Source organism: Triplophysa rosa, linkage group LG12, assembly GCF_024868665.1.
Source record: "Triplophysa rosa linkage group LG12, Trosa_1v2, whole genome shotgun sequence".
Lineage (NCBI taxonomy): Eukaryota > Metazoa > Chordata > Actinopteri > Cypriniformes > Nemacheilidae > Triplophysa > Triplophysa rosa.
The window spans coordinates 12,723,362-12,735,474 of NC_079901.1; the positions used below are offsets into that span (position 1 = coordinate 12,723,362).

The following is a 12,113-nucleotide window of genomic DNA, read 5'->3' on the forward strand; positions in this document are numbered from 1 at the left end:
AATTGATGAATGAACATTGCTCTCTTTTGCTCTCTCTCCCTCTATCTCGTTCTCTTGTTCTATATATATATATTGTATTTGTAAGTTGATTTAGAGGAGGAGCCTTTCATTTTCATTTATTTTCTTTGGAAAAACAGGCACCAATGGATCATGCTCAATATGACCCAGATTACATGATCCATCCTTTGAAAATCTATTGTTAAACGCCAATTGAACAGCTAGAAATAATAAGACCATACTCTGGGTTGTTTGTGCATGTGATGATAAACGAGTTTGTGTGTGTGTGTGTGTGTGTGTGTGTGTGTGTGTGTGTGTGTGTGTGTGCGTGTGCGCGCGTGTGTGTGTGTGTGTGCGCGTGTGCGCGCGTGTGTGTGTGCGTGTGTGTGTGTGTGCACATGCGTGTGTGCATGAGTGTGCGGTGAGATTGGTGGTGTGTATCTCACCGTATAGGCTTTAATCTCTTTTCTTTTGTTGTTACTTTGGATCCTCTACTGTAAATCCCTTAGGATTTCATGACCTCAAATCAGCCCGTCATTACCAATCCCCAAGACAACAATCCAAACTCTATACTTCTAAAAGCCTTAGGAAAACAAGATCATGCGTTTTTTCATTATCTTGTTTTTGCTAGTGCATAAAAATGAAAAGTGATATTTTTTTGCAGTTTTAATATACACTTGAGTTCCAATCCATGTTTGGTTCAAATATGGACAAAGTCAACTGTTGGGTTAAAAAATTAACCTATGCTGGGTTGGTTGGATCACAACAAGCCAACAACGATTAATGTATAACCCGACTGTTAATACCCACTACGGTGAAAATCACTGGTGTGAGAATTTGAATGGACAGAATACCTGAATAGTAGTATACTGTGTGAGTGGGGAATCCATGGTTCATCGTAATCTCTACTGGAACACAGCAGCAGCATAAAGCATGAATATCTCTCTGTCTGTCTGTCTCTCTTTCTGTGTGTTTTGATAGTGATCTCTGTGCCGTTGACAGCCCATCAGGACAACATTAAAAGTGCAAGAGAGTGTACCGATGAAACATACAGTGTATGAGTGAGGAGCAGATAGAAGAGGATTGTGTTTCTAGAAGTTATACTTATAGCTTTTCACGTCCATCATGACTTCATTGTAGAGCCCTGACAGCGATCCGCTCGGGATGAAGTTTTCTATGACCGCTCTCATTACAAACGCACACACGCTCATACGTGCTCACCCATGGTAAACATCACGTTGACAGGGTTCAATAGGCCGAGGTTTCATTGTGGCTTTACGGTTAAAGCTGCAGTAGAAAGCTTTGAGACCCATTAGATGAGAATAACATCCAGGAAGTGTTTTTCTCTTTTAATCCGTCATCACCAATCTCGAATCTGATCAGTGCGGCTGTAATCGCTGAAAATACTGGATTAAAAGCTACAGCAGTCATCTTTCTGCAATACTTAAGTGACATTCTGGAGCTCATACTAATCCATTACAAAGCAAGACTATAGTAGACAGCCGAGGCAATTTGAAATGGTAAATAAAGGTAGAATAAAAAGAGGCCATCATCCATCAGAAATTATCTCTTCTACAAGCTTGAAGTCACCAAACAAAGCTTTAATAGGTTTTGAGGCAACAATAGCACCTTTGAATAGGATCCTGTATCCTGCGATATACCGTGAATGCAGATCAGACAAACTGAGATACAGAGAGCTCTCATTCATTCTTTATCTCAATTGCTCCCGAGGAAACAAAGAAGTAGGAATAGCAAATAAAACTAGAATAGACTTTTGGCGCAAACATACCGTTTGTCACCGATGACCTTTAAAGGGTTTTGTAGGGAGGAAATGGGAGAGCTTGTCTGGGGTCTGGGTTCACAGTGGCTTAACCATTGAAAGGTCAAATCGAACCAAAGATGAGTTTCATTATTAAAGGTTCTGTAAGCAATTTTAGATTTGCTAAACAAACAGTATTTCTCTGCAATCAAAGACATTGATGTCAGCAAACGCTCAATGACAGAGCGGCCCAGCTGTTTAAGGGCTGTCACAGAGACATTTCTGGGATATCTGTCAGGTAGTAGGATAGTAATGTATGCATGGTATACAGCATAAAGCATGCAACACTTTGTAAGCATCTTTAACAGTCCTTAGCTGGAAGAGATAATGTCCCAGATGTTCTTCTGTCTATCTTTTTCTGTATTGGTGTGTTGCAACAAACCGTTTGTCACTAGGGTCTTATTTTCTACATGAACGCTCAGAGTCACCTGACCTCCCATTGCAGCACTGAAGCTTAGAAAAAGAGGCACCAGGAGCCTATCTCACACCAATAGCCCAACTGATGAATAAATCATGCAGTGGATGCTCGCATGCAAACACAGCGAGACAGACGTATGCACACTTAATTAAAGGATGATAGATAATAGGATTGCTGCTTAATGATAGCGTCTATTCCCACTGAGTCTTGTGTAATGTTTAAGCCACGATAGCACATCCTTTACCTCTGATTAAGCAGTTATTTAGACCTAAATGATGTCGTGCCTTTCAGAGAAACTTAACCAAGAATGAAGACAAAAATAAAAAGCAACATCTGTTGGTAATTCCCATTGTGTTGGTGTTGGTATTTTTAAGTTTGGTTAGTAGTTTAATAAAAAACGATGAAAACTTTCAAAATTGCAAGACTAGCAGTTCACCTACTGTACTGTACAGTATATTGATTGTAGTACAGTAGTGCTGATATACACACTTCATCCATTAATGTAAGGAAGGATGATCCCCTGGAGATGAAGACCCTGAAAGCAGTGGGGTCATTTGTTAACTGTAATTTACGAATGTGTTAACGAAGAACATCTTGTTGTTTGGTGGCCTCCAGTGACCCTGCAGCTAAAACCTTAAGCTATTAGCTTGAGTAGTTTCCATGACAACATTTAGACTTTGAGGTATCTCGTTTGTAATATTGCTGCTTGGGTTGCACATCATTGCATCCTTTAAACTGATGTTTGATGTCTGCTGGTGTGTTCTGGGTTTAAAATGAATATTAATTTGCTTATGATCCTTATGTCAAAAACAATTTCTTTTTTTTAATTAATTCAATATTTGCTATATTTTTGTTGGTCTTTTTATTGGATTTTTTATTTACTAAACCAAGACAGAATATGGGTATTCACTTGTGGGAAATACATAATTACTTTTTCCCTTAGCACAGCCTCTTATACCATATTACCATAATAAAATGGTTGACAAAAATTTTACAGACTACATTTTTATTAAATGTTTTTTGAGAAGTGAATTTAAAATATCCAAATCCATTTTTGTGATATACTGTATATACTGTAGAATATAGTCCCTGACATGGGTGCTGTACCAGTAATTGAATATAGGTTATTGATCAGCATCTAGAACAAAGTAATTCAATTCATACATTTATAAATGAATATGTGTCATAATTCATCATTTTTATTGTTGGGGATTACCTTTCAAGAGGTTTTATCTAATGGTATAACTTGATATGTAAGCTGCACTTTATAGCCCCCTGTAGTCATTTAATATTTACTGTATGTGCCCCTATCAACCAAAATACATGGATGTTGCAGTCATCCTCATCATGTAGACATAAATGTCTAATTTTATCCACAAAGTAATAAGAACAGTCAGGGTTATTCTCCACATTCTCACTCGTCTGAGGCTCTGATTCCCTGACACATACAGTTGGTTTGCCAGCTGTCTACCATGAGAAAATGAAATGAATATAATGCTATGGATTGTGACAGGATACAGCCTGGGGTTTGTTGGACATGTTCTTCACACCTCCTTGAGGTGATGTTGGGCTGTCATATTCATCTCCTCATACTGCATTCATTATCCACCCATTCACTGTCATCCTTAAACAAAGGTTTCTTGGAATGTTTCTACAAAGGTTAAAAAAGAGAAGCATAAAATATTTTAGTATTTTAGTAAATGTTCATGTATAGGCATTGGGTCAATGCAAAATAAATCCTGACATGAACCCTGACAAGATAATCACCAGCTAACTGTATATCATTCTGTTTACATGCATACTTAAGTTAAAAAAACAATAGGCATGGAATATTGATTTGAATTCTATTTAATTCACTGAGTAAGAGGAAAGGTAAGGTGGCTCTGAACCACAAGTGATAAAAAAATATGATAATTCGTTAGAACGAGATGTTAATTTGTTATAATGAGATACAAAATATAACAAGATATTAATCCGTTAAAACGAGATATTAATTCGTCATAATGAGATATTACAAGATATTTTAATTTGTTAAAACGAGATATTACAAGAAATATTAATTAGTTATAACGAGATATTAATCCGTGACTGATAGGCTACCACTGGTGTGTGTTCTGAGAATGCGCTAGTATGGATAACCGGCTTTTAAGCATATGACTCATTTAACGGTCTTTTCAAGCACATTGTGCGTTTATAAGTGGCACAGACACTAAATGAAACATAAATGAATGACTGGATCTAACACAATTGTCCTCTATTGTGTCAGCACAGCAGCAAAGTAAAAGCGTATTGTTTTCTGTCATGAAACGCCACTAACTCAAAACTCGGGTATCAAGGAGTTGACATAAAGAGATGCTATTTCTTTATAATGAATTAATATTTCATTTTAACGGATTATTATTTCATTTTAACGGATTAGTATCTCATTTTAACGGATTAATATCTCGTTTTAACGAATTACCATCTCGAATTAATATTTCTTGTAATATCTCGTTTTAATAAATTAAAATCTCTTGTAATATCTCATTATGACAATTAATATCTAATTTTAACGGATTAATATCTCGTTATAATGAATTAACATCTCGTTTTAACGGAATATGTATCTCATTATAACAAATTAACATCTCGTTATAACGAATTAACATAATTTTTTATCACTTGCGGTTCAGAGCCACCGTAGAAAGGGACCAAAGAGTGACACAAGAGACATGAAACTGCAGTGTTGGTTGCCAAAGGTAACAGATGCTGAATTATTATTGTTAAAGGGATAGTTCAGCCAAAAAAGACAATTCTTTCAGCATTTACTTCTTTGACTTCCATTGTATGAATACATTTCTCAAAATACCTTCTTTTGTGTTCCACAGACCGAGTCATACAGAGGTTTTAAACAGCACAAGAGTAAATAAATGATGACAGATTTATTTTTATTTTTGGGTAAACACCATATTCATGCTCATATGCAAAGACGGCTCCAAAAGATGTACATTAAGTGTGTGTTTATATGTATATTTATGCTTATTAAGTATTGCGTCATTTCTCTCAGGTGGCCTGTATTGAAATCTATTAAAGTGATACTTCACCCAAAAATGAAAATTCTGTCGTCATTTACTCATAGTGACCACCACTCAACAAACCAACTGTGGGACAAGTAATCCGTTTGTGTGGGACACCATTGAAAGGTAGCGCGAAACTGTGATATAATAACGAAATGAAAACATTTTTATATAATTTTTTAGCTTATAAAAATAATGTGTTATTTAGTCCATTCCAACTACAACATAATTAATGCATAGATCAAATGTTATATAATACATACAAATTGAATGGCAATTTCAATTTAAGATTCACTGTCTCTTTAAATTTTGAGCACAGAACAGACGTGGAGTTATCATTTTGTAAACTTTGAAGATCTCAAAAAGAGAAAACTAAAGGAATAAAGAACAAACAAATAATGAAAAAGAGTTTCTCTTTTAAAATGTATAATTGTTAAATAATGCATTTAATGATCTACTGACAGATGTCGCAGCCTCTTGATGACTGAAATCACTGCCGCCTTCTCATACATTGGGTAATAGTCAGGCTTTACAAAATAGTTGCGTTTGTATGAGCTCGTTGGACACTGGAGTGCACCGGGATGCTGCTTTTGACACAGCACTGTTAAATAGTTAAATAAACAATGGCGCAAACAAGCGTCTCATGTGCGTTTCGGGTTAAAGAACGTGTTTCTTAATGTGACAACTAAAAACCAAAAGACTGATGAAAATGCGGGACATTTTCTCAATATGCGACGTGCGGGACAAAGGGTGAAAATTCTGTGCGGTACAACGCAAAGCGGGACGGGTGGTCACCCTATCTGTAAGCCTGCAACAGAACACTTCATTGAAAAGTGTCATTCAACATTATAAGCTAAAAATATGAATAAACAAAAACTGTTGGATTATTATGGGCTATACTGCAAAATGATTTAAAGAAAAAAAAACATCCATACAAGCAATTCTGTCTGACAACCATTTCAGTTCACGTCTCTCCTCCAAACGCCGCCCACAAAAGCTGACTGTGACTGTCACTGTTCTCTCAGAAGGTGCAATCGTGGCCCCGGGGATGCACAGAACTTACGTAGACAAGTTGAGGGCTGTCACGATAAACCGACGATAAATATCACGTGATTTATGCACAGCTTTTGAGTGAAGTACGGGAAAATGCTGCTGCATCCGAAAGCCAGAGNTGTGTGTGTGTGTGTGTGTGTGTGTGTGTGTGTGTGTGTGTGTGTGTGTGCGTGTGCGCGCGTGTGTGTGTGTGTGTGCGCGTGTGCGCGCGTGTGTGTGTGCGTGTGTGTGTGTGTGCACATGCGTGTGTGCATGAGTGTGCGGTGAGATTGGTGGTGTGTATCTCACCGTATAGGCTTTAATCTCTTTTCTTTTGTTGTTACTTTGGATCCTCTACTGTAAATCCCTTAGGATTTCATGACCTCAAATCAGCCCGTCATTACCAATCCCCAAGACAACAATCCAAACTCTATACTTCTAAAAGCCTTAGGAAAACAAGATCATGCGTTTTTTCATTATCTTGTTTTTGCTAGTGCATAAAAATGAAAAGTGATATTTTTTTGCAGTTTTAATATACACTTGAGTTCCAATCCATGTTTGGTTCAAATATGGACAAAGTCAACTGTTGGGTTAAAAAATTAACCTATGCTGGGTTGGTTGGATCACAACAAGCCAACAACGATTAATGTATAACCCGACTGTTAATACCCACTACGGTGAAAATCACTGGTGTGAGAATTTGAATGGACAGAATACCTGAATAGTAGTATACTGTGTGAGTGGGGAATCCATGGTTCATCGTAATCTCTACTGGAACACAGCAGCAGCATAAAGCATGAATATCTCTCTGTCTGTCTGTCTCTCTTTCTGTGTGTTTTGATAGTGATCTCTGTGCCGTTGACAGCCCATCAGGACAACATTAAAAGTGCAAGAGAGTGTACCGATGAAACATACAGTGTATGAGTGAGGAGCAGATAGAAGAGGATTGTGTTTCTAGAAGTTATACTTATAGCTTTTCACGTCCATCATGACTTCATTGTAGAGCCCTGACAGCGATCCGCTCGGGATGAAGTTTTCTATGACCGCTCTCATTACAAACGCACACACGCTCATACGTGCTCACCCATGGTAAACATCACGTTGACAGGGTTCAATAGGCCGAGGTTTCATTGTGGCTTTACGGTTAAAGCTGCAGTAGAAAGCTTTGAGACCCATTAGATGAGAATAACATCCAGGAAGTGTTTTTCTCTTTTAATCCGTCATCACCAATCTCGAATCTGATCAGTGCGGCTGTAATCGCTGAAAATACTGGATTAAAAGCTACAGCAGTCATCTTTCTGCAATACTTAAGTGACATTCTGGAGCTCATACTAATCCATTACAAAGCAAGACTATAGTAGACAGCCGAGGCAATTTGAAATGGTAAATAAAGGTAGAATAAAAAGAGGCCATCATCCATCAGAAATTATCTCTTCTACAAGCTTGAAGTCACCAAACAAAGCTTTAATAGGTTTTGAGGCAACAATAGCACCTTTGAATAGGATCCTGTATCCTGCGATATACCGTGAATGCAGATCAGACAAACTGAGATACAGAGAGCTCTCATTCATTCTTTATCTCAATTGCTCCCGAGGAAACAAAGAAGTAGGAATAGCAAATAAAACTAGAATAGACTTTTGGCGCAAACATACCGTTTGTCACCGATGACCTTTAAAGGGTTTTGTAGGGAGGAAATGGGAGAGCTTGTCTGGGGTCTGGGTTCACAGTGGCTTAACCATTGAAAGGTCAAATCGAACCAAAGATGAGTTTCATTATTAAAGGTTCTGTAAGCAATTTTAGATTTGCTAAACAAACAGTATTTCTCTGCAATCAAAGACATTGATGTCAGCAAACGCTCAATGACAGAGCGGCCCAGCTGTTTAAGGGCTGTCACAGAGACATTTCTGGGATATCTGTCAGGTAGTAGGATAGTAATGTATGCATGGTATACAGCATAAAGCATGCAACACTTTGTAAGCATCTTTAACAGTCCTTAGCTGGAAGAGATAATGTCCCAGATGTTCTTCTGTCTATCTTTTTCTGTATTGGTGTGTTGCAACAAACCGTTTGTCACTAGGGTCTTATTTTCTACATGAACGCTCAGAGTCACCTGACCTCCCATTGCAGCACTGAAGCTTAGAAAAAGAGGCACCAGGAGCCTATCTCACACCAATAGCCCAACTGATGAATAAATCATGCAGTGGATGCTCGCATGCAAACACAGCGAGACAGACGTATGCACACTTAATTAAAGGATGATAGATAATAGGATTGCTGCTTAATGATAGCGTCTATTCCCACTGAGTCTTGTGTAATGTTTAAGCCACGATAGCACATCCTTTACCTCTGATTAAGCAGTTATTTAGACCTAAATGATGTCGTGCCTTTCAGAGAAACTTAACCAAGAATGAAGACAAAAATAAAAAGCAACATCTGTTGGTAATTCCCATTGTGTTGGTGTTGGTATTTTTAAGTTTGGTTAGTAGTTTAATAAAAAACGATGAAAACTTTCAAAATTGCAAGACTAGCAGTTCACCTACTGTACTGTACAGTATATTGATTGTAGTACAGTAGTGCTGATATACACACTTCATCCATTAATGTAAGGAAGGATGATCCCCTGGAGATGAAGACCCTGAAAGCAGTGGGGTCATTTGTTAACTGTAATTTACGAATGTGTTAACGAAGAACATCTTGTTGTTTGGTGGCCTCCAGTGACCCTGCAGCTAAAACCTTAAGCTATTAGCTTGAGTAGTTTCCATGACAACATTTAGACTTTGAGGTATCTCGTTTGTAATATTGCTGCTTGGGTTGCACATCATTGCATCCTTTAAACTGATGTTTGATGTCTGCTGGTGTGTTCTGGGTTTAAAATGAATATTAATTTGCTTATGATCCTTATGTCAAAAACAATTTCTTTTTTTTAATTAATTCAATATTTGCTATATTTTTGTTGGTCTTTTTATTGGATTTTTTATTTACTAAACCAAGACAGAATATGGGTATTCACTTGTGGGAAATACATAATTACTTTTTCCCTTAGCACAGCCTCTTATACCATATTACCATAATAAAATGGTTGACAAAAATTTTACAGACTACATTTTTATTAAATGTTTTTTGAGAAGTGAATTTAAAATATCCAAATCCATTTTTGTGATATACTGTATATACTGTAGAATATAGTCCCTGACATGGGTGCTGTACCAGTAATTGAATATAGGTTATTGATCAGCATCTAGAACAAAGTAATTCAATTCATACATTTATAAATGAATATGTGTCATAATTCATCATTTTTATTGTTGGGGATTACCTTTCAAGAGGTTTTATCTAATGGTATAACTTGATATGTAAGCTGCACTTTATAGCCCCCTGTAGTCATTTAATATTTACTGTATGTGCCCCTATCAACCAAAATACATGGATGTTGCAGTCATCCTCATCATGTAGACATAAATGTCTAATTTTATCCACAAAGTAATAAGAACAGTCAGGGTTATTCTCCACATTCTCACTCGTCTGAGGCTCTGATTCCCTGACACATACAGTTGGTTTGCCAGCTGTCTACCATGAGAAAATGAAATGAATATAATGCTATGGATTGTGACAGGATACAGCCTGGGGTTTGTTGGACATGTTCTTCACACCTCCTTGAGGTGATGTTGGGCTGTCATATTCATCTCCTCATACTGCATTCATTATCCACCCATTCACTGTCATCCTTAAACAAAGGTTTCTTGGAATGTTTCTACAAAGGTTAAAAAAGAGAAGCATAAAATATTTTAGTATTTTAGTAAATGTTCATGTATAGGCATTGGGTCAATGCAAAATAAATCCTGACATGAACCCTGACAAGATAATCACCAGCTAACTGTATATCATTCTGTTTACATGCATACTTAAGTTAAAAAAACAATAGGCATGGAATATTGATTTGAATTCTATTTAATTCACTGAGTAAGAGGAAAGGTAAGGTGGCTCTGAACCACAAGTGATAAAAAAATATGATAATTCGTTAGAACGAGATGTTAATTTGTTATAATGAGATACAAAATATAACAAGATATTAATCCGTTAAAACGAGATATTAATTCGTCATAATGAGATATTACAAGATATTTTAATTTGTTAAAACGAGATATTACAAGAAATATTAATTAGTTATAACGAGATATTAATCCGTGACTGATAGGCTACCACTGGTGTGTGTTCTGAGAATGCGCTAGTATGGATAACCGGCTTTTAAGCATATGACTCATTTAACGGTCTTTTCAAGCACATTGTGCGTTTATAAGTGGCACAGACACTAAATGAAACATAAATGAATGACTGGATCTAACACAATTGTCCTCTATTGTGTCAGCACAGCAGCAAAGTAAAAGCGTATTGTTTTCTGTCATGAAACGCCACTAACTCAAAACTCGGGTATCAAGGAGTTGACATAAAGAGATGCTATTTCTTTATAATGAATTAATATTTCATTTTAACGGATTATTATTTCATTTTAACGGATTAGTATCTCATTTTAACGGATTAATATCTCGTTTTAACGAATTACCATCTCGAATTAATATTTCTTGTAATATCTCGTTTTAATAAATTAAAATCTCTTGTAATATCTCATTATGACAATTAATATCTAATTTTAACGGATTAATATCTCGTTATAATGAATTAACATCTCGTTTTAACGGAATATGTATCTCATTATAACAAATTAACATCTCGTTATAACGAATTAACATAATTTTTTATCACTTGCGGTTCAGAGCCACCGTAGAAAGGGACCAAAGAGTGACACAAGAGACATGAAACTGCAGTGTTGGTTGCCAAAGGTAACAGATGCTGAATTATTATTGTTAAAGGGATAGTTCAGCCAAAAAAGACAATTCTTTCAGCATTTACTTCTTTGACTTCCATTGTATGAATACATTTCTCAAAATACCTTCTTTTGTGTTCCACAGACCGAGTCATACAGAGGTTTTAAACAGCACAAGAGTAAATAAATGATGACAGATTTATTTTTATTTTTGGGTAAACACCATATTCATGCTCATATGCAAAGACGGCTCCAAAAGATGTACATTAAGTGTGTGTTTATATGTATATTTATGCTTATTAAGTATTGCGTCATTTCTCTCAGGTGGCCTGTATTGAAATCTATTAAAGTGATACTTCACCCAAAAATGAAAATTCTGTCGTCATTTACTCATAGTGACCACCACTCAACAAACCAACTGTGGGACAAGTAATCCGTTTGTGTGGGACACCATTGAAAGGTAGCGCGAAACTGTGATATAATAACGAAATGAAAACATTTTTATATAATTTTTTAGCTTATAAAAATAATGTGTTATTTAGTCCATTCCAACTACAACATAATTAATGCATAGATCAAATGTTATATAATACATACAAATTGAATGGCAATTTCAATTTAAGATTCACTGTCTCTTTAAATTTTGAGCACAGAACAGACGTGGAGTTATCATTTTGTAAACTTTGAAGATCTCAAAAAGAGAAAACTAAAGGAATAAAGAACAAACAAATAATGAAAAAGAGTTTCTCTTTTAAAATGTATAATTGTTAAATAATGCATTTAATGATCTACTGACAGATGTCGCAGCCTCTTGATGACTGAAATCACTGCCGCCTTCTCATACATTGGGTAATAGTCAGGCTTTACAAAATAGTTGCGTTTGTATGAGCTCGTTGGACACTGGAGTGCACCGGGATGCTGCTTTTGACACAGCACTGTTAAATAGTTAAATAAACAATGGCGCAAACA

At 36.3% G+C, this 12,113-nt stretch overlaps 1 protein-coding gene across 3 annotated transcripts in view; it reads left to right on the forward strand.

Moving 5' to 3' along the window:
- kcnab1a (potassium voltage-gated channel subfamily A regulatory beta subunit 1a) overlaps positions 1 to 12,113 on the forward strand; it is a 106,215-nt gene that overhangs the window by 42,084 nt on the left and 52,018 nt on the right. The gene's annotated exons all lie outside the window — the stretch shown is intronic.